Source organism: Crocodylus siamensis, chromosome 1 (assembly GCF_052110815.1).
Source record: "Crocodylus siamensis isolate JL-2025a chromosome 1, ASM5211081v1, whole genome shotgun sequence".
In the NCBI taxonomy this organism is placed as follows: domain Eukaryota; kingdom Metazoa; phylum Chordata; order Crocodylia; family Crocodylidae; genus Crocodylus; species Crocodylus siamensis.
This window is the reverse complement of record NC_143395.1, coordinates 77,207,723-77,229,751: the sequence shown is the minus strand read 5'-3', so window position 1 is coordinate 77,229,751 and position 22,029 is coordinate 77,207,723. Positions and strand designations below refer to the sequence as shown.

General features: G+C 43.8%; 1 protein-coding gene across 3 annotated transcripts in view; it reads left to right on the top strand.

Annotated features, from left to right (window-relative positions):
* The window catches only part of GPR63 (G protein-coupled receptor 63), a 33,474-nt gene that overhangs the window by 7,659 nt on the left and 3,786 nt on the right, over positions 1–22,029 (top strand). The window contains exons 2-3 of one of the 3 annotated variants that reach the window (XM_090037112.1): positions 15,219–15,331; positions 15,978–16,033. The gene's annotated coding sequence lies outside the window, so the exon portion shown is untranslated. Of the gene's footprint in view, positions 1–15,218; positions 15,332–15,902; positions 16,034–22,029 lie in introns of all 3 variants that reach the window. The other 2 variants (XM_090037122.1, XM_090037102.1) reach the window with 2 other exon arrangements.

The following is a 22,029-nucleotide window of genomic DNA, read 5'->3' as shown; positions in this document are numbered from 1 at the left end:
ACAGGGAGATCCGGGTGATGGGGATCCCCTACCCTCCGTCAATGCTGACCTCGTGAAGGAACACCTTGAGAAGCTGGATACCTTCAAGTCAGCCGGCCCTGACAATCTGCACCCCAGGGTACTCAAGGAGCTGGTGAGCGTCATAGCCCAGCCCCTGGCACGGATCTTTGAAAACTCCTGGCGCTCTGGTGTAGTGCCCGAAGACTGGAAGAAGGCCAATGTGGTGCCGATCTTCAAGAAAGGGAGGAGAGTGGATCTGGCTAACTACAGGCCCATTAGCCTGACTTCTATCCTGGGGAAGATCTTAGAAAACTTTATTAAGGAGGCCATCCTTGATGGACTGGCCCAGGCTAACATCCTAAGGGACAGCCAGCACGGGTTTGTTGCGGGTAGGTCTTGTTTGACCAATCTCATTTCCTTCTATGACCAGGTGACCTATTACCTGGACAAGGGAGAAGAGGTTGATGTCATATATCTTGACTTCAAAAAAGCTTTTGATGTGGTATCCCATGATCACCTCTTGGCCAAACTGGCCAGTTGTGGCCTTGTCTCCACCACGATCCGCTGGCTGGGAAACTGGCTCCGTGGTCGGACCCAGAGGTTTGTAATCAATGGCAGTCAGTCATCGTGGTGCCCTGTGACCAGTGGGGTCCCTCAAGGCTCTGTCCTGGGACCCATCTTGTTCAACATCTTCATTAATGATGTGGACATTGGAGTCAGGAGTGGACTGGCCAAGTTCGCCGATGACACCAAACTTTGGGGCAAAGCATCCACGCCAGAAGATAGGCGGGTGATCCAGGCTGACCTGGACATGCTCAGCAAATGGGCAGACGAGAACCTCATGGTGTTTAACACCGAAAAATGCAAGGTTCTCCACCTTGGGAGGAAAAACCTGCAGCACCCTTATAGGCTCGGCAGTGCTACGTTGGATAGCACTACAGAAGAAAGAGACTTGGGGGTCATCATTGACCACAAGATGAACATGAGCCTCCAATGCGATGCTGCGGCTAATAAAGCAACCAAAACGCTGGCTTGCATCCATAGATGCTTCTCGAGCAAATCCCAGGATGTCATTCTCCCCTTGTACTTGGCCTTGGTGAGGCCACAGCTGGAGTACTGTGTCCAGTTTTCGGCTCCACAATTCAAAAAGGATGTGGAGAAGCTTGAGAGAGTCCAGAGGAGAGCCACGCGCATGATCAGAGGTCAGGAAAACAGATCTTACGATGACAGGCTGAGAGCCATGGGACTCTTTAGCCTGGAAAAGCGTAGGCTCAGGGGTGATCTGATGGCCACCTATAAGTTTATCGGGGTGACCACCAGGATCTGGGGGAATGTTTGTTCACCAGAGCGCCCCAAGGGATGACGAGGTCGAATGGTCACAAACTTCTGCAAGACCGTTTCAGGCTGGACATAAGGAAGAATTTCTTTACTGTCCGAGCCCCCAAGGTCTGGAACAGTCTGCCAGCAGAGGTGGTTCAAGCACCTACATTGAACACCTTCAAGAGTAAATTGGATGCTTATCTTGCTGGGATCCTATGACCCCAGCTGACTTCCTGCCCTTTGGGCAGGGGGCTGGACTCGATGATCTCCCGAGGTCCCTTCCAGCCCTAATGTCTATGAAATCTATGAAAATCCTACACACACGGCAGTTCAGGCATTAGACCTAATCTTCAGCCTAAGTATCTTTACTGATGGCATTGCAAACTAGATGAGGTCTGTGACAGGACTTTTTTCTCATTAGGGCCATAGCTGAAAATCATCTGACTCCATTAGACCAGCTGCATGCTGCTTCCTAAATAGCCACTTTCTTCCTTCTACCCACATACTGCCATGGCTTATACAGTGTCATAATGATGTTTTGCATTTTGTTTTCGATTTCTTTCATAGTGAATGCCCAACAATTTATTGGCTTTTTTGATTGCTACTGTGCAATGAGTCAACATTTTAGAGCACCATCTACAATGACTTTAAGTTGCATTTCTTGAGTTGTAATGGCTAGTTCAGAGCCCAGTCTTCTGTATGTAAAACTGAGGTTATTTTTCCCTGTGTGCATTACTTTGCACTTGTCAGGGTAGAAGTTCATCTGCCACTTTTGTTGCTTACTCACTTAGTTGTCAAAGAGATTCCATCCTATTCTTACAGAGGATGACCTATATTAGTTATTTATGCTTTCATCATCAGTCTGTTGTTTGCAGCAGTCCCTGGACATGCCAGTGAACACCAACTAGTACAAGCACTGCAGTGCATCTCCTGAGCAATCCATGCATATCATATCTTCCTCCAGTCTCTCCTCTGGTTTCTTACCAAATCTGAAGTGAAGTTCAGTGATTCAGACCTTACATTCAGAGCACACTGTGGCCTGAGCAGCTGATGTCTAAAAGGCCACCTAAAGGTCCAGGGTAAATGTCATGCTAGATGACATTGTTCCTCTGGCCTATTGAAACAGTACATTAGACTCTCCAGAAACTAAAGGCCATTGCAGACTTGAGGACCACTTCCTATTCCAAATGAAAGTTGGCCTTTTTAACAGAGATGCATAGTAACCTATATATTGGAAATTAAGCTCAACTTCCACCCCCAAAATATACCATAACCGTGTGGCTTTGAGTACACTACTGGAAGCCCTCGTTATCACTATCGTTCTCAGGAACTGTTGTGATGACTGCCATATTAGAACCCATGTAAAATAAGTAGTTCATAAAAATGTTCAGGCCTTACTGATTTGGGCTTGATATATTTCTTTACATGTACTTCAATCTCTAGGGACCTATAAAAGTATCTTTTTAAGAAAAGAAAAATATTCTTAATAAAAAGGACTTGGGCCATATCCTACTCCCCTTAGTAGCATGATGAACCTGCACTTAATAGCTTACCCTAACTAACATCACACCCCAAATCCTTCAGCTCTTCCTACCTGACAGGCCCAAGAGAACAAATGAACATTGCTATGTGTCTGAAGCCCTTAAATCTTGGATGTATATGAGAAAGAGGAGCCAAATGGGTTCCAGAAATGAAAAACTCCACTAGAAAATGACCTGCAAGCATTTCTCCTTCTTTAAACTTTGTGTCAGTTATCAGTCTGACTAATCACAGTAGGAAAGGAAGAAGAGAAATATCTTTTATTCTATTCTATTTGGAGCAGCCTAGATGTAAAAAAACCTCTGTGTGCTATTATCAGTCCCTTGAGGCGTTCAGTCAATCAAGCCAGAGTATGAGGAGGATTTATTTGTGCCTTTTTAAAGAACATAAATAACTCTTGGTTTCATTAGCATGCTCATTTATGATGATGACTCTGCATGCCTTAAAATATAAATGTCTTTCTAGCCTATTTCTGGTAAAGATGAGATAGTTTAAGAATTTAGTCCTCTGCAGTCAGATGGATCCTAGTGTTGCTAAGGAAACAGACTATAAATGAAGTGGCAGCTGAGTGTCCCTACAATATTAGACTGTTTGAAGACAGGATTTTTAACTCATTTAGGTAGGTAAATAAAATGGATTATGATACAAAATGTTAATTTCCTGTTTTTACATGTCATTACATTTTATTGCCCATTTACTAAAGATACTTTAGCTCCCATTACACCCTCCACCACTTGGGGCATTGGTTAAAAATTTGCAACATAAAACAGAAATATAAAAGCTAAGAGAAAATGCATAGCTCTCAAAACTACTCTTTGGTTAATGGGCAAAGTTATTAAAATCCAGTAGTGGTGTGGCCCTAAAAGAAAACATGTTTGTGGGTAGTAGGGTAAATTAAGGTGATTAGAAAGTGTGGAATGATAGAGTGTGTCACAGTGGATATGTCTATCAAATTTGAGCTCAATTTTGTATTGTGTACTGAAGACATGTCTAAAGTTGCCCAAGGCAAGTGTGGTGAACTGAATTTCGGATAACTGCCCTGCCTTGGGAGAAACTTTGACCATCAGTTTCGAAATGCCTACCCAATGCAACAGTGTTTTTTCTACACAAGTAAGGCTAAGCAGGACTGAGAAAGATAGAAATGCAGTTTTCCAATGGTGCATACAAATAAAGGGAGAGAATTTTTATGTTTAAGAGGGATAACTACACATGGGAGGGACAGCAGTTGTTTCCAGGTTTTAGAAGGACTGAAAGGAGAAACATTGGTTACCTTGAAACAGTGAGAAGCCTTGAACTCCCAGGTTAAGTACAGACATTCGAAAAACCTGATCCTGAATTGATTTAGTCTTTGCAGGTTAGTTTAACCTACGTATATTGAACCAATTTGCAAGTGGATAGCCATTCACTTTTGAGTCCCGAAATGCAGCCACATACCTGCAGTGGCTCAGGCTAGAAGCTTGCGCGCGGAGTGGGGTGTGCTATAATGAACTCTCACTTCCCTTTGGTGACAGCTGCGAAGCTGGAGGGAGGCTGTTGGGGGAGGGGAGGGAGGGACAGGGGTGCCTGGCCAGGCTCTAAGCAGGATGCTAAGTGTGATTGGGGAGGAGTTTAAAACCCCACCCTGGCCTGCAGGGACCCCAGCCAGAGTGTGCTGGGAGGGAGAAGGGGGAAGCAGTCATTGCCAGGTTTGTCCCTGAGGAGGAAGGTGTGAGCGTGCTCCATCCACTCCATGCATTGACCTGGTATTACAGTGCTTCCAGGACCGGTGCAAAAAAACAGAAAAAAAAAGAAAAAGTGCCCAGACAGTGGCCAGGGCAGCGCCTCAAGCAAAGGGTGGACAGGGAGGGGGATTAAATTCCCCTGTCTCTCACAGGGACCCCAGCTGGGCAATGGGGTGTGTGGCCAGAGCCTGCCTGCTTGAGGCTGTGGCTGAGGGGTACAGAGGGGCTGGCCTGGGCTGGGCCATGGGGGCAAGGCGCTTTTCCAGCTGGCTGCTGCTCAGGTTGGGGTTGTAGGACCTGTGTGCCCAGATTGTTCCCGGCTCCCTGCACCCAGATTGGGCCAGGCTGTCATGGAACCGCAGCCCGGATGGAAATAACCCTGCCCCTGCCCCTGCCCCTACCCCTGCAGCCTGGCTTGGGCTCACCCCTCCATGTCCATGCTTAGCAGTGCCAGCAGTGCCTGCAGCTTGTGTGGTTCAGCTCCAGCTGAGGTGGGCAGACAGCAGGGCTGTCCTGGGCCAGGACATGGGGGCAAGGTCCTATCAGCTGGCTGCAACTCCATGACAGCCCAGCCTGGCACACGGTGGCTGGCTGGGCAGTGGCGTGGAGACTATGCCATTGCAGCTGTGGGTGGATGCCTTGGCAGCTAGGCTGGCCGTGCGGGATGAGTCTGTTCTGCCCTCAGCTGCCTGGGTTGGCTCAGAGGTGGCAATGGGCCCAGACCCTGTTGGCTGCCAGCTGTGGGGGCTCATGTGCCTGCAGCTGCTGCTGCTACGCCCCCTGCATAGTGCTTGCTCATCCGTCCATAGCTGCCACATGAGACAGATGAACAGGCACTGTGCAGGTGGTGTGGCGGTGCCTGCTGGCACATGAGTGCCTATGGTGGGTGGCTGCTAGTCTCTGGGCCTGCTGGCACCTCTGAGCTAGCTTGGGCAGCTGCAGGCATGATAGACTCATCCTGCACAGCCAGTCCATCTGCCAGGGCACCTGCCTGTAGCTGCAGTGGCGTTGTTTCTATGCTGCTGCCTGGCCAGCTGGCTTCTGTGTGTGGTGGGCCAGGCTGTCAAGGAGCTGCAGCCAGCTGGTAAGGGCCCTACCCCTGTGGCCTAGTCTGGTCTGGGCTGGCCCTGTGATCTGCCTAGCTCACCTAGGGCTGAGCTGGGCTGGCTGTGGGTGCTGTTGAGGATGGGCATGGAGGGGACAGCCCAGGCTGTGCCTCTGGGGCAGGGTCCTTCCCAGCTGGCTGTGACTTTATGACAGCCCGGCCTGGCCTGGGTGCGGGGAGCCAGGAACAATCTAGTTGCACAGCTCATGTGGTCCCAGCCAGAGCCTTAGCTTGAAAGAGTAAAACTAGAAGCACCAGAGCACCCTTGGATTAGATGGAGTTCTGCAGAAACGTGTGAACAGCTGCCATAGGTTCACCTGCATAGGTAGGAGGCACCATTTTTAGAGCATGGTGTGACATGAGAAATCTGAGCCTATGACAGACTCGACTGGCTTAGAAATGTGTAGGAATCTGAGTTGGGTCCACTTGCAAAAGACTTATAAAAGATACTGGGCCAGGTTGTAACAGGCCATCTAAAGGTGAATATTGACATCTATATTCTTATCAAGTTAAGGTTGGGGTTTTTTTTAGAAGCCTCAGCTTCTTTTAGGGGAGGCCTAATTCAAAATACCTTCTATTTTGGAAATATCTGTGCTTAACTAGAAGCATTTGAGCTGCCTGTTTGATTTCATTGGGATGAGGGATGTGCTTCAAGTTAAATGTATAAATGTTTCCAAGATGCCAGTCTAATTCTGAGGATAAATACACCAAAGATGGGAAAGAATAGGGGGAAAATGGTTTAGCAAGTTCTGTGTGTTTGGAAGAAACTACTGGGCCTTTTCTCTCATTAGATACCAGTTATTGTGCTGCTTGGGACTGCAGTGGTGGGGAATCTGGGATTACAGAAGAGACTTTAAAATATTTATTTGGAAAATTTTAAAAATCATGAGGGGTCGTCAGGCACGGGCAATTATTTTGGGTGCAGGACTGCTTACTGAATTTTGGCAAGCCATCGAGGGCCGCATGACAGGCAACCGGGGCAGATAAATGTTAATTTTCTAAATTTTTTAGGGACCCCATGGGCTGGATAGAATGGCCTGGTGGGCCTCATTATGTCCACCCCTGAGTCTAGGAGTACGAAATACGTACTGAAGGATTTCAGGTAACATCCCATGAATAAATTGTTTTTTTACTCCTAATTCTATTTCTTTTCTATTTCAGGGAAAACTCCAGCAGTTTGAAATTTGTTTTCTGACCTGGAATGACATTTCTAGTGAAATGACAATTTAAAAATACAATTTAGAACTCTGAAACCTTTGAATTAACCTTATGGAAATAAATCTGAAATTAAAGTATTAAATGTAGTATCTACTATATAAAATATGTCAAAATAAGAAGTAAAAGTCAAAGTACTTTCAGCATATTAAAACAAATGATTTTTGGCATAAAACAATAGAAATTAATCTTGAAAAATGGAATAAGAAGGTTGAAATGTTGTTTCAACTTTCTTTTATAAACACAAACACTAATGAAATAAGCATGTTCTAGGAAAATAGATACAAGTTCTTTTTCAATAAAACTCCATTGTTTTTAAGAAACAGCTATTCTGTTCAAAAAAGGTTGACCAACTCCAGAAATGTAGAATTGATACTTAACAGGCGGGCTGCTATTATGGCTAGAGTTGTAAAGCGCATCACAGAAACAAAGGAACAATTTTTAGAAGAAGACAGGTGAGGAAAAAAATACATAATTAAGACTAGTAGTAATTCTAGAGGGAGGCTGAAAAGCACATTTTTACTTAGCTTTAAAGCATCTTTGACACCATGTTTAATTCTGAAATTATTCTTAAAGGTGACTTCAAGAAAGCTGTTTAAAATTGCATTTGTTTCTTTTTTTAGTTTTAAAAATATCAGATCCCTACTGTCACCTCTGCTTAGTTTTTCAAGACTGTTTTTTGGGAGTCTGGGTATTGTTAAGTCTAACCTTTTAATATGTAAGCAGATAGAATCTTTAAGAGAAGTTCCTTTCTCTAAATACTTATTAAAATTAAAAATAAAGGGTTAATTGATAGTTTTAAACAGATTTATAACTCCTTTCCCTTCAGTTGCATAACAGCTGAGGTTTTCAATTGTTTGGGACAGCAGGGGCCAACCTTTCTGGCAGCTGTCACAAAATTAGTCCCGCACCTACTCTGATCCCCTTTCTCTGCCTCATATGCTCCTTTGCTTTCTGTTCCCAGCTCTTTGTTCCCTGCCTGATCTGCTGCTCTGCTTTCTGCTTCGTTCCCTGTTCTCCCTGTCTGATTTACTGCTTTGCTTTCTGCTTCCTGCCCTATCTGCTGCTGTACTGCCTGTCTCCTTGCCTGATCTGATGCATGCTGTACACAGAAGATGCCCCTGCCATTTGTTGTAGGTTGGCTACCTTTGATTTAGGATGTTGTCTTTTTCACTTGCTCAGCACTTTTGCTTGGCCATAGCATAAGTTGACATGGAATAATTGGTGTTGCAGTGTTGAAGAGTTCAACTTGATTCTTTTTGGCTGTGAGTACTTGCAGTTTAATTTGGTATAGTGTTTATATTAAGTACTGAATTGCTACAAAAAGATGATCATTCTACAAACGTATTTTTCTAGAATCAGATTAGTGGTAAACTCAAAACCAAATACACTTCGTATCTGAGAACTCATTTTAACATTGTTTCCCAGATGAGTTAATTGAGTATAATGAAACAGTGCTAAGCTTATAGAAGAAAACATGATTACTGAAGCATAAGACACACACTAGTGTATATATGTTCCATGTTCTGCACAGATTTTAAAACAATATTCTGGAAAGGAGTTTGAAAAGTCTTTAGGTTTAAGTGGGGGAACAGTAGGTGGGAGCCTGGAAGCTGCAGTTTAACCCATTCCTGGGCTGCCAATTGGACAGCCCTGGCCTAGCCTATGCCACACAGTGAGTTCACACTTGAAGCCCCTCTGTGGCAGACTCTGCCGGCAGAGTTTCTCTATCTCTTCCAAGTGGACTAAGACTCATCTTGCTACCAGCATGTGAAGTCACTCCTGATCCTTCAGGTGGCTGCCATCATCCATTCAGTAGCTGGTATCTTTCTATCAGTTGAGTGGAACTATGCAGTGCTGCCACAATCATGCCGATGTGTATGCACCCTGGCATCTTGGCGACAGCAGCTGCTGTCTGTGGGCAGCCATTGCAGCTTCCAAGTATGAGAAGAATTGTTGTTTAAAAAAAAATTCTGTCAGCTTTTGTAATCAGCCTGAGAACTCGAAAGCTTTCACTGCCTATTCAAAATGCCGCTGTCACGCCGCTCTGTTTGATGTGTAGGATGAATGATTGAAGGTAGTGTTTTTATTACAGTGGTCTGTATAGATACCATCAATGCTTTGGGCCCCACGTGCTAGGCACTGTTTGGATGCAAGCTTTGGGGAAGATCCAGGGAGGTGTGGTATAGTCATACCTCCCTTCACCTGAGCTCTCCAGAAGACATGTTGGTGGCTTCAGCTCCCTGAGGTCCCGGATGCTTGGGTCCCCTACAGAGTGGGGGGAGGAAATGAGCTGACAACTTCAGGGTGGGGAGGAGGCATGACTGAAGCCTCTGGGCCAGCAGGGTTCACTTGAAGGAGCCATGCAGGGGACTTGGTCAGAAAGTAGGGATCCACCTGTCAGTTCCTGGCTGACCTGTGGACAGGAGAGAGTTCCAGGGGCACTATTGCCCACTCCAATCAGAGGTCCCTATTTTGTGGTCCTTGCCTTTTGCTGAACTGCCCTGCCCTGTCCCATGGTACACAATGGCTGGGTTGGAGGTCAGCCTGATGGGAGGAAAGGAAGAGCAACCACAGGAGGTGATGGGAGGCAGAGTGGATTGTAGGATGCAAGTTTTGGGCATCTGGGCAAAGGGTTTCCAACTGCAGCCTGAGGCAGCCATAGCGTGAATCGTGGGGAAGGGGTGCTGGGAGCTGGTGGGGTGGGTGGGGGGATGGTTTGACAGCTACCCCCTGAGATACAGCTGCATCTGCCACACCACCCCTTTCCAAAACCCTAGATCTACCTATGTGCAAACTTTATGCTTGTTCAATAGTACCTGAAAATATTACTGACGGTGCAGTTCACACTGGTAGTATGTTCACCTTCAGAGTAAAATGATTTCGGTATTCTTCTTTTAACTTCCTTAGCTGTCACCATTAATACTCAGTGGCTGAATTTAGGCAATGATCCTGCAAGCTGCTCTATGTGAGCACAAGAGTCCACTGATATATGCAGATGCAGAGATCCATCTAGCATAATATTATTGCAGGTATAAAGACATAGACCATTTTTAATCCATAGTAATCTCATAGTTAGAGAGTTTCTTTATATTTATAATGGAAAGTACTTACTGGAAGTCATAGAAACAGTAACAACAGTCAGCTCCCCAGTACCACTCCAAACCAGCTTCTTAACTGCATTTATTTTATGGATCAATTTTAAAATGGTACAGATTAATTTTCATTTCTTCTAAAACTGCTTTTATCTACCTGCTTGGCTGTTATGGTTTTTTTTTTTTTCAGGTTTAAATTATTCCTAAATAGCAGTGATGTTCTAGATTTTTTTTTAATTGACTAAAGATACTACTACCAGTCTTACACACAGTATCTTCTAGCACAAAAGGTGTGAGAAGGAATAAAAGTTATTATGGAAAATATGCCTGCCTTATGGGAAGATCTGACACTTAAAATTTGTATTCAGTCCTTCCTAGCTCCTGGCAGACTCTTGTGCCTTCTGGCAAACCTGCTCACCTAGTTGATGCTTTAGTGAGACTGAAAGGAAAGATCAAGAGTTTGATACTTATTAAACAGAATACAGATTTAGTAGCCAAAGCTTATATTAATCTTATTTCTGCATTTTATCTCTGTCTTTTTTGTGCGTTTGTTTCCCTTTTACTTGTTCATTGTAATAAACAAGTGGTTCAATTTTATGCTGTTGGCAAAATTACTTGCATTAATAGTGACTTCTGGCCACTTGTTTTAAAAATTATGAAGGAGTTCTTGTGAAATGTGTCAAACCTTTCCTAGATTTTTACAAGCTGTGGAGACGTGTGTATATGTATGTATGTATGTATGTGTGTGTGTGTGTGTGTGTGTATATATATATATATATATATGTATGTATGTATGTGTATATGTATGTATGTGTATATGTATGTATATATATTCCAAAACAATTCACTTGTCTTTTTCACAAAGTTTTTCTTGTGGCTTGATTTTTACATATAAAAATAACATTTATAAATAACCATCATCCCTGGGATTTGCCAGAGATTATTTAAATAGCTGAGCTGTATCAAACCCTGCAATCCCAGGAACTGGCACAGGGAGCCGGCAAGGGAAGTTCTCACTTCTATGTAGGGAATGCTGAGGATTAGGGTCAAAGCCAATGAGCTAAGGAGAGGGGGACAGACGCAGGTAAATCAAAAGTAACATTTAGGTATATACACTTAGGATCAGGGTAACAAGAGGTTTTCTTGTGCAGGGACTGGGACTTCCCCGCTGTGATGCCAGACGGACTTGAGAGGAACACCTCCAGACCTCAGGTTGGGGAGGACCGAGTTAGAGAGCTTCTGGAGGGGCTGGACGTGTTCAAGTCAGCGGATCCAGATGCTTTCCACCCCAGGGTGCTGAGGGAGCTAGCTGGGGTTATTGCAGGGCCCTTGGCATGGCTTTCCGAGCGCTCGTGGTGCTCCGGCCAGGTGCCGGATGACTGGAAGATGGCTAATGTGGTCCCCATCTTCAAACAAGGGAAGAGGGAGGACCCGGGCAACTATAGGCCCATCAGTCTTACCTCTATCCTTGGGAATCTCTTTGAGAACATCCTCAAGGAGCACATCTGTGATGGGCTGGCTTCAGGGATGATGCTCAAGGGCAACCAGCACGGTTTCATTAGGGGCAGGTCATGTCAGACCAACCTGATTGCCTTTTATGATCAGGTCACAAAGGCAATGGATGCAGGTGTCCCATAAGTCTTTCTGGACTTTAGCAAGGCCTTTGACACCGTCTCCCACCCCATCCTCATTAAAAAACTAGGCGACTGTGGCATTGATGCCTACACAGTCAGATGGATTGCAGACTGGCTGAAGGGTCGTACATGGAGGGTGGTGGTGGATGGGTCATATTCGACCTGGGGGGAAGTGGGCAGTGGAGTCCCCCAGGGCTCAGTCCTGGGGCCTGCGCTGTTCAATTACTTTATCAGTGATTTGGATGACGGGGTGAATTGCAACCTGTTTAAATTCGCTGATAATACCAAAATTTGGGGTGAGGTGAGCATGCTAGCAGGGAGGGAAAGACTGCAACAAGACCTGGATGGGTTATAGGAGTGGGCTGACATAAACAGGATGCGTTTCAATACTGACAAGTGCAGGGTGCTGCACTTAGGCAGTAGAAACCAGCAGCACACTTACAGAATGGGAAACTCCCTTCTTGAGAGCACGGAGGCAGAAAGGGATCTTGGAGTCATTATTGACTCCAAGATGAACGTGGGCCGACAATGCGAGGTCACAGTTGGTAGGGCTAACCGGACCTTGTCGTGCATCCACAGGTGCGTCTCAGGTAGAGCCAGGGAGGTGATCCTCCCCCTCTATGTGATGCTGGTCAGGCCACTGCTGGAGTATTGTGTCCAGTTCTGTGCGCCCCATTTCAGGAGGGATGTGGACAGCATTGAGAGGGTCCAGAGGAGAGCCACCTGCATGATCCAGGGACTACGGGGCAGACCCTACAATGAAAGACTGCGGGACCTAAACCTGTTCAGCCTTCACAAGGGAAGGCTGAGGGGGGACCTGGTGACCATCTATAAACTCACTGGGGGGACGAGAAGGGTTTAGGGGAGACACTGTTTCCCCTAGCGCCCCCTGGCATGACCAGGAACAATGGACACAAGTTATTAGAGGGTAGATTTAGATTAGACACCCGCAAGAACTACTTCACAGTTCGGGCAGCTAGGAGCTGGAACCAACTTCCTAGGGAAGTGGTGCTGGCTCCTACCCTGGGGATCTTTAAGAAGAGGCTTGATGCCTACCTGGCTGGACTCATTTGAGTCCAGTCTTTTCTCCTGCCCAGGCAGGGGGTCAGACTTGAAGATCTACAAGGTCCCTTCCGACCCTACTTCTATGATTCTATGATAGGTGAACAGTGACACTGGTGAAATCCTCCAAAAACAGGTAGCTGGTAGAAAACACTAACACCATGATAATATACACTTGAGAACCTTAAACCCTCCCACAATGCCAGAGGGCTCCAAACTAGACTCTGGTCCCTTTAACACAGGGGCTGTCAAGCAGGGGTACGCGGAAAGGCCTTGGGGTATGTGGCAGCGGTGCGGAGAAGCAGGGGCACTCACCGTTTTGCCTCTGTTGCTTCTGGTTTTGCAGTTGTGCATGGGACACCCCTTGCCCCCTCCCCCGCGCTCACTGATCCACTCAGGGGACCCCTCCCCCACTCATCAATCAGCTGGGGACTTCCTGCTTCTTGACCAACCACCAGGGGTACACCAGCCAAAAAAGGTTGGAAACCCCTGCCTTAACGCACTTAATTGCAATCAGTGTTCTGAATTCACCAATCACATTGAGGCCTCACAGTCATATCAGTTCCACTTTCCCCAAATCTCTGTGGTTAGTTACTGAAGTGGACCAGTATTGCTCCCCCTCTGTGCAGCGTTAGTCAGGCCGCAGCTGGAGTACTATGTCCAGTTCTGGGCGCCGCACTTCAAGAAGGACATGGAGAACCTTGAAAGGGTCCAGAGGAGGGCCACTCATATGGTTGAGGGCCTCCGTAGCCAGCCACATGAGGAGAGGCTGAGGGACCTGGATCTCTTCAGTCTCCGCAAGAGGAGACTGAGGGGAGGGATCTTGTGGCTGCCTACAACTTTATCAAGGGCCACCAGCAGGGACTCGGGGAAGTGTGTTCACCAGGGCCCCTCTTGGAGTCACCAGGAACAATGGCCACAAGCTGAGGGAGGATAGATTATTGGTCTGAGGTGGTAACTGAGGTGGTAGCAAGATATGAAATAGGCATGACTATATCTATAGTTTCCATGCCTTTTCCTGTCAATTTTCAGTTATGTTTAGCAAGGTTTTTGATATAGTCTCCATCACCATTCTCGTAAGGAATCTAAGGAAGTATGGGTTGGATGAACGGGATTGTAAGGTGGATTGAAACTGGTTGGATTGTTGGGCTCAAAGGGTAGCGATCAATGGCATGATGTCTAGCTGGCAACTGGTATTAAGTGGAGTGCCCAATGAATTGGTCCTAGAGCTGTTTTTGTTCAGTATCTTCATTAACAACCTGGAACCTGGGATAGAGTGCACCCTAAGCAAATTCACAGATGACACCAAGCTGGGGGGAATAGTAGATGCGCTGGAGGCTAGGGCTAGGATTCAGAGTAGACAAATTAGAAGATTTGACCAAAAAAAATCTCACGTGGTTCAAAAAGGACAAGTACAAAGTCCTGTACTTAGGACAGAAGAATCCCATGCAATGGTACAGGCTTAGGACCAACTGGCTAAGCAGCAGCTCTGCATAAAAGGACCTGGGGGTTACAGTGGACAATAAGACGGATATGAGTCAACAGTATGCCCTTGTTGCCATGAAAGCTAACAGCATGCTAAGCTATAATAGTGTGAACTTTGCCAGCAGATCGAGGGAAGTAATTACAGGCAGTCCAAGGCTTGAGACGTTTCGAATTACAAAGAATGGCACTTGCACCATTTACAAACTGACACCCTATTTCAACTTTCTGATGTAAGTTTCGACTTTACAACAATTGATTCGATGCCACGCCAGTGAACAAGTTTGCTGCATCACCCATCTCTCTGGAGAACATCTGAACAAACTTTCTTGGATGCTTTCTTTAAGAAAGCAGACAAGACTCCAGAAAAACCTGCAGCTAGGACTCCTCAGAAGACTTCAAGCAAGAGCCCTTCAAAAAGTCCAGCAAAGTCACCTCAGAGAAGTCCTTCCAAATCAATATGATTGCCATTTACAATATAAATACATTAATGCAGCTATATTACTCATCTATAATTGAGTACAAAATTCTGGATTATTTTTGGTGAAAATCAGGTATCAGGCCTTGGTTCAAGAACCAATCCCCCATTTATAACGTTGTTCCTATGGGAAAGTCGGTTCTGAGTTATGACATTTCAGCTATTCAGAATTGAGGCCTTATGTTTCATAGTTTCATAGTTGGTAGGGTCAGAAGGGACCTGAGCAGATCATCAAGTCCAACCCCCTGCCATGGCAGGAAAAAGTACTGGGGTCAAACAACCCCAGCAAGGTGTTCATCCAGCCTCCTCTTAAAGACCCCCAGGGTAGGAGCCAGCACCACTTCTCTTGGACGTTGGTTCCAGATCCTAGCCGCCCTGACGGTGAAGTAGCGCCTCCTGATGTGTAATCTGAATCTAACCTCTGCCACCCTTACAACTTTTAAAAGCAGTTACAACAAACGCTCTACTTGGATTTAGTCAGTGGTGTTTAGTTAGCCATGCGCTTTCTCCCCTTGGTCTATCGCGTATTTGGATGTGTTATTGATTTATGTATTTATTTGTTAACAGGCTGCTTGGAAAGGGCATGCTTTGCTGATCATCACGGCATGCAACCTCAGAGTACCACAAGATGACTTTTTTGGACTATTCCTAGTTCTGTTCATGGGAACCTGCCTGGATAGGTGAGTTTGAGATTTCTGCCAGGAAAGGGTGTATGTTCATGGCACTTAAAGGTTGAATTTATACGCATAATTTTAATGTAATGGAACTCTGAGAACAGTATTGTAAACTGAGCTTCCACAGGAATGGAAATCATATAGCATAGACTGACAACATAGATACTAAAAAAGACCCAAACCTTTGCACTTCTATAGAACCTTCCACTTCCTCCGTGTGAAGTATTTCAAGTACTACTCCTTGTAACATCTTTGAGGAGCAGGCAAATTCTAATGGGAGAATTGAGGTAGTACCGGGAATAAACTCAGACCTCCCTTTGATTTTTCCCAGGTTCTGAAGCCTTAACTAGAATATGCCTTTTCCCAACAGTGAAGTAAATACTGTTTTTGTTTACACTTTGTCTCTATTCATGATTTATAAGAGAAATAATTGCTTCCATGCATTTTGGGCAGCTAGTAACCAACTAAATTAAAGTAAAAAAGCAAGCTTCTTAATTTCATTAATACCACTGATCGCTACATCAAAAGATGACTATTGCTTTTGTATTTTTTGCTGCAACAAAATACATTTTTAAAGAAGAAGAAAGGAAAATCTCTCATTTTAAAGTGGTGCTTTCAATGAATAACTTTGCTGGTGATCTTATGTACACAGTCTAGGTGATTATTTACAGATGGAAATGATGCAGCTCCCTGGGGAGAGTCATTTAGGTGAGTGTGTAAATTGTCCCTGCTCATTCCTTTTGCCTCACTCCTTTCTTTTGTTGGATCAGACTGCATTTCATTCCCTGTACTGCCTAAGGCACCAAAGAAAACCTTTTCCCTTTTATATAGGAGAAGACTGCCGGGTTCCGGTATATAAGGGTGTTGTTGAAGAAAGAGCATATTGTGTGTAATGTTTTGTAATATTTTGCCACTTTATTTATTAATTTGGTTTATATCCTACCCTGTTTAAAAAATTCAGAGCAGCTTACAATGAGCAAATGACCCACAGACAAGATTCTTCAAATAACATCCCCAAACCAAGACAGACAAGGATCTTTGGGTAGGTGTGTTTATATTTTATTAGACCAATTGAATAGTTGGAAAAATTGTTCTTTGCAAGCTTTTGGGCACAAACACCCTTCTTCAGTCTCTCTCTCTCTGCCTGAAAAAGGGTGTTTTTGCTGTAAAACTTGCAAAGAACAATTTTTCCAACTATTCAGTTGGTCCTACAAAAGATATCACATCTGCCCAAAGAACCCTGTCTGCCTATGTCCTTAGACCAACATGGCTACAACCAGCGATCCTATCCCAGAACCCAAGAACTCCAACTCCTTCCCCTTTTCCCTCTTCTCAACCACTGCTGCTGTGTTCAGTTCCTGTGGAAGCAAACCTTCCCACTAGTCCCAACTGTGCCCCACAACTGCCACTCGCATCATGTTACAAGAAACCCTTCCCCAAACCCCTACCCACTTGTTCTCACCACCCCCCCCAAATCCCAGAGGAGATTACCCATCCTCCCTTAATGTCCTCTCTAAGCCCTCACCCCCTGCTTTATAGAGGAGCTGTGGCTGTCACCTCTCCTCTGCACAGAACACAACTAACTGCTTCCCCGTCACCTCAGCTAACACAACACAAATACCAGAGAACCCTTAACACAGAAGTAAAAGGAAAAGACAGACACTCTTGTCACAGCCAAGAGCAATGTCGGGGGTACCCTTAAGCACCAACCTCTGGTGTTGCCCACCCAGGGAGGCCTACTGGCTTGTAGGCTTGCTTATTGGCTGAATACTTATCCTTCATTCATTTTTTCTTCCTTTTGCTTATTAAAAACAAAATAATTTATAGCATATATCCATACTTCTTGACTTTAACCTATTTACGCAAAATGTTTTTGTTACCTCAATTACTTATGTAAGCCAGTATGTACATTTACTAAGTAACTGTTCAACCAAATGTTTATAGATCATCTTTAATAAATCCAAGAGTGAATTAAAATAAGATGTTCACAATAACTTTAAAATATCCCGGTGCTTCACAATTTTGAACTCTTAAAGATTTATTAAAGGTCTTTATTTTTTTCCTGTGTTCAGGACACCTGTCATCTTTTAGCTTTTGAAGAAAATGACAGTTGGATAGCTAAAACCTGGTGCAGGGATCTTGGTAAAATTGGATAGGGGAAAATTAATACAGTAGTTAAATGCAATGATTCACTAAAGTAGCAGCCAAATATATACTGGCTTTGCATAAAACATATGGTATCTCTAATTCTGCATCTATAAGAAAAATGAAAAAGCCCTCCCCCATTTGACTATGTGGGAGGTTCTGGTTTTGTTGTTGGCTTTCTACTTGAGACGTAATCTTTGTCTTTCCTTCTGGTTGGTCATGGTTTCTGAATTCTAATGGAAATATTATCTTCCAAAGCTGCTAAATATAGACATCAGAAATTTAGCAATAATTATATTTGGTGCATGAAATTTGTGTGATATTTAGCAGTAAGTTTATACTGCATCAAAACAATTGGGTCTATTATGTTCTATAGGAAAAAAGTTGCTTTTGAAGGAGAGAGCTGTTTGAGAGGAAGTGTACATACCCAATAATTTTTTTTATTTTTCAATATAGAAAGTAATTTGAATGGTTGTTTTTTGCATGTGAAAAAAAAATTGGAGTACATGTTCCAAAAGTGGGTTTACCATGACAAAAGTGTATCAGCATCATATTTATCCACTTTGGCTAGGAAAGAACTTGCCTACTTGAATTACTACTAATATATGGGTTTTTCAAGCTCAACATAATTAGTGTTCTCCAGTGACCCTGTTCTAGTCTGAAATTGTAGTATTTCTCCTTACCTGCTAGCAACTTTAGATTGAAACAAAACTCTTCTGAACACCTTTTTAGCCCCCTTTTGAGTCACAATTTTTGGCAGAGAGGGTGAAAGGAGGGAGGAGTCATGGAGTGAGTGATTATTATGTATTTGGTAGTTGGAGGTTAGAACAGGCTGAACACATTTGTTGATGCAGCGTGGCCCCTATTTTTAAAAAATTCTGATAACTCAGGCTTTGTGAAAAGAAATCAGTGGAGTTGGATGTGGTACATTTAACTGCTTTCTTTACTTGTAATCAGAGCAAAGGAATAGATTTGATGAGCTTGAGAGTCTGCAACATTTGGTGCTACTACTGGTGCCTAGTCCCGGAGCAGAATGAAGAAGTGCCTCAGTTCTCTCTGCCAGGGTTGGCAACCTTGGAAGCTGCAGGCTTTCAGCCCAGCTGGTGCAGTGCCATGGGCTGCCATTCCCCTCCAGCCACTCTAGGGATGCTGAGCAGAAGCTGCTGTGAGGGAGAGCTGCCCTCCATGCCAGTGTGGGGAGCTGTTTGTATTGTTGCACTATTAGCAAAACCTGAACTGGATCAAACGGCTGTGGATTGGCATTCCCTTAGTAAAAAGCATACTGGACCCAATCCCTTTGTGCGCTGGATCTTGGGCCATACGTTGCTCTATACAGAGCACATGGTGTAAGACATCTTAGATGGGTAATCCAAAATACCCACATGATGACTGGGGAGCCAGCCAATAGGAAATGCCTAGCCTAGGGATGTCTCTAAACCCCCATCTTCCTCAGGAACTTAGGTGTCTGGTGTAGCTGTCTTTATCAACTTAGGATCCAGAGCCCATGTTCTCCTCCTGTTTTCTAAAAGAACTAAGCAAGTCTCACTTTTTGTGACATCCATATTTTTTTTATTAAGTAGTAATGCTTAGATTGGTGGAGACCTGAGACTCTGGGCCTTCCTTAGCCAGAGGGGTTCACAAACAAACCCTCATTCCCTAGGAGTGTCCGCTAGCCATGAGACTGTACACTTTGCTGCATGGGGGCACTTTTGCCCCAGCCTACAGAATTTGTACCACAGGGCAAAGAAGAATGAAAGTTTATGGGACAAGGGAGTGAGCACAAAATGAAGCATCACTCTGTAGCCTAGTGAATAGTATATTCAGCTTGAAAATGGGAGTCCTAGGTTCTGGTCCTTAGTTCAGCAACTGTCTGGGTATTCTGTATTTAAGCAGTCATCGGAGTAAAGAATTCTGGGAACAGAAACCAGTCTGTTTTTCAGGATCAGGTCCAAAGGCGAGAAGCTCAACTCTTTTTTTTTTTTTCTCTGCTTCTCCTCAGTGGCCTGAAAAAGCATCTGCAGCCTATCTGCATCATTACATGATTTATTCCTGTCTATGGATCTGGTATCTTTATCATTTTGAACAGCTAGATCTCTATATGGGAACTACCATAAAAGGGCTTATTTTGAGCCCAGCTGGAGAGACTGTTCTCTGCAACTGAAAGGGTTGAGATCATGACATTTTCAAAGGGATTAAATGTTGTAATTAATTCTATCAATGAATATTATCCTCTCTGAATATGCAGAAAAAAACAGGGTGTGGGCTTTCTGAATTGGTAGAATGTATGCAAAACAAACGTTCTAGCCTTTACACCCTCCCCTCCCTGAGTTTGCTTTATTTATAAATATAGATTTAAAACAGAATTCCTTATTTCCAAATAACACCTAAGAGTGATTTTTCTCCTTAGGATTTTATGAAATATCTGTCACCCCACAGTTTCTGGGCATCTGAGTGTGAGGCTGCACATTCCAATTAGCACATGCTAAGAAGGATTTTGAGGCCTATGTATGCAAAATCCTTTTTCATCTTTCCTGCATATAGTGGAACTAATTCCTTTGTGCAGTTGGTTACAGAGAGTCTTCTGCAAAAGTGTTTACTTTCAATTCCTAAATGGGAATTTTATTTCAGCAAGCTCTGGGGCATGCTGTCATCATGGGTCTGCGGTTTGTGCCTTAGCTTATTATTAACATCAGTTCTTCCCGCAGAGGTGCTAACATAAAATAAAAATCAAGAATGAAGTAACTAAGTCAGTCTGTCATTTTTACAGGAATATTAGTATATGTAGCCTAGCCTGGCTTAGTCTGCTCTCACTAAGCTAAAAGAGAGAATCTGAAATACAAAGGCCCCAGAGGATTAATGATTAATCCTCTCTTCAAGTAGTATGACATAAAACATTACATTATTAAATCAATAGATTGTTACATTTCTACATTTCTAGGAAGGGATTTCTGCAGCAGAGGCAGGGTGTACAAGCACTGTAATTGACCAGGTTAGGAAGAGGCTACTAGTTTATTTATTGTCTCTCTAAGACACAAAGGGTAACAGTTCTTGCAACATCTGAAATAGAGGAAGAAATCTTTAAGACTAGAATGTCCTACTGAAGTGGAGCTCAACCTTTTACAGCGACCAGCTGGGTGCTTTTAACTTAGCCACACCACAGACCATTGCTCCCCTCTTTATGGAGGAGAGGAGTGGGAGAGAAAAGTGAATGCCAATGTCAGAGGGAGGGAAGGGAGAGAGAAAGAGCAGGGCAACAAGGACAGCAAAGGGGATCAGCAGCCAGCTGCAGGACAAGGAAGGGGATGAATAAGGCTGAGCTGCTTGCCCCTGATGCTCCTGTGCCTACTGGGTGGTTTGTGGCTCTACAGCATAGAGGTCCTAGGTAGGATTCAGAGTAGACTTGAGTTTGGAACACTGGGAGAAGTAGTGTCATTTTTTTTTATGATAAAGTCTAGTCCTGGAAAGGTATCCAGTCTAGAGGCCATGAGCTTTTGAGACCATGAGGGAGTTCTTGACCATATACTGGCCTCATGGTGTATGTTTTAAGGCAGATCAGATAATCTACTAGTTTCACTTCCTCAGTGCATCCTGATCCCAAAAGAGACCTAAAGCAAACGCTTCTGTCGGTGGACATGGTAATCCATCCTCATTCAGACATGAAATGCCATTCATCTGCATCTCACTTGGATGCCAAAATACCATCAAAATGTTCAAGTTAATAGCCCCAAATTGGCAGTAGGGGTTAAAATTACAGGTGTTTCAGATAATTAATATTGGGAAGTTTTAATAAAACTGAAAGGTAATATACTTAAAATTTAAAAAAAAAAGAAGGAAATAATAGATTACCAATAATACAAGAGCTCATTAGAATTGTTATGGACAATGGGTATGTTGTATTGGATCCAGAAGCATTTTACAAGGGTGTAATGCCATATGCTTCTAGGTATAAGGCAATAACTAATTAACATAAGTTCAGGAGAGATGTCATTAATTCTTAACACTGTAGCAGGTTTCATGCATCATCTTATGAGATGTTTGATGCTCTCTATTGTTGTTGAGGTCAGAACACAGAATTTGATGACCTTTGCATATAATTTCCTTTGATAGCTACAGAAATTTTTTAAGAGTGCATCTGGTTTCCATTCAAGTCGCTTGGAAATATTGTAACAACAATCTCCAGCACTTAATGGTTAAAAATATGATAGTGGTTTAAAAACCATGAGACTATAAAACTGATAATGTTTTGCATTCTCCTTTGCCTTTATGTATCTGACCTTTTAGGTTTTATGTTTTAAAGTTTTGTTTTTTCTCTGCAAACATGAAAGCTAGAAATTAATCTTTATTCAAATGAAAATTGAGGTTCTTGCAGAAGATCATAACTACAGGAACTGGAGCTTTTGCAAGAAGATAAAATGCTATCAGACACCTTGAAAACTATAGGGCTCTTCAGCATTTTAACAGGGCTATGCTTTAGCTAGGCTAAAAACAAAAAAACAAAGAAACAAAGTAACCTTATGATTAAACCACCTCCTGTGTGACAAGGAGGAACATTTATTAAA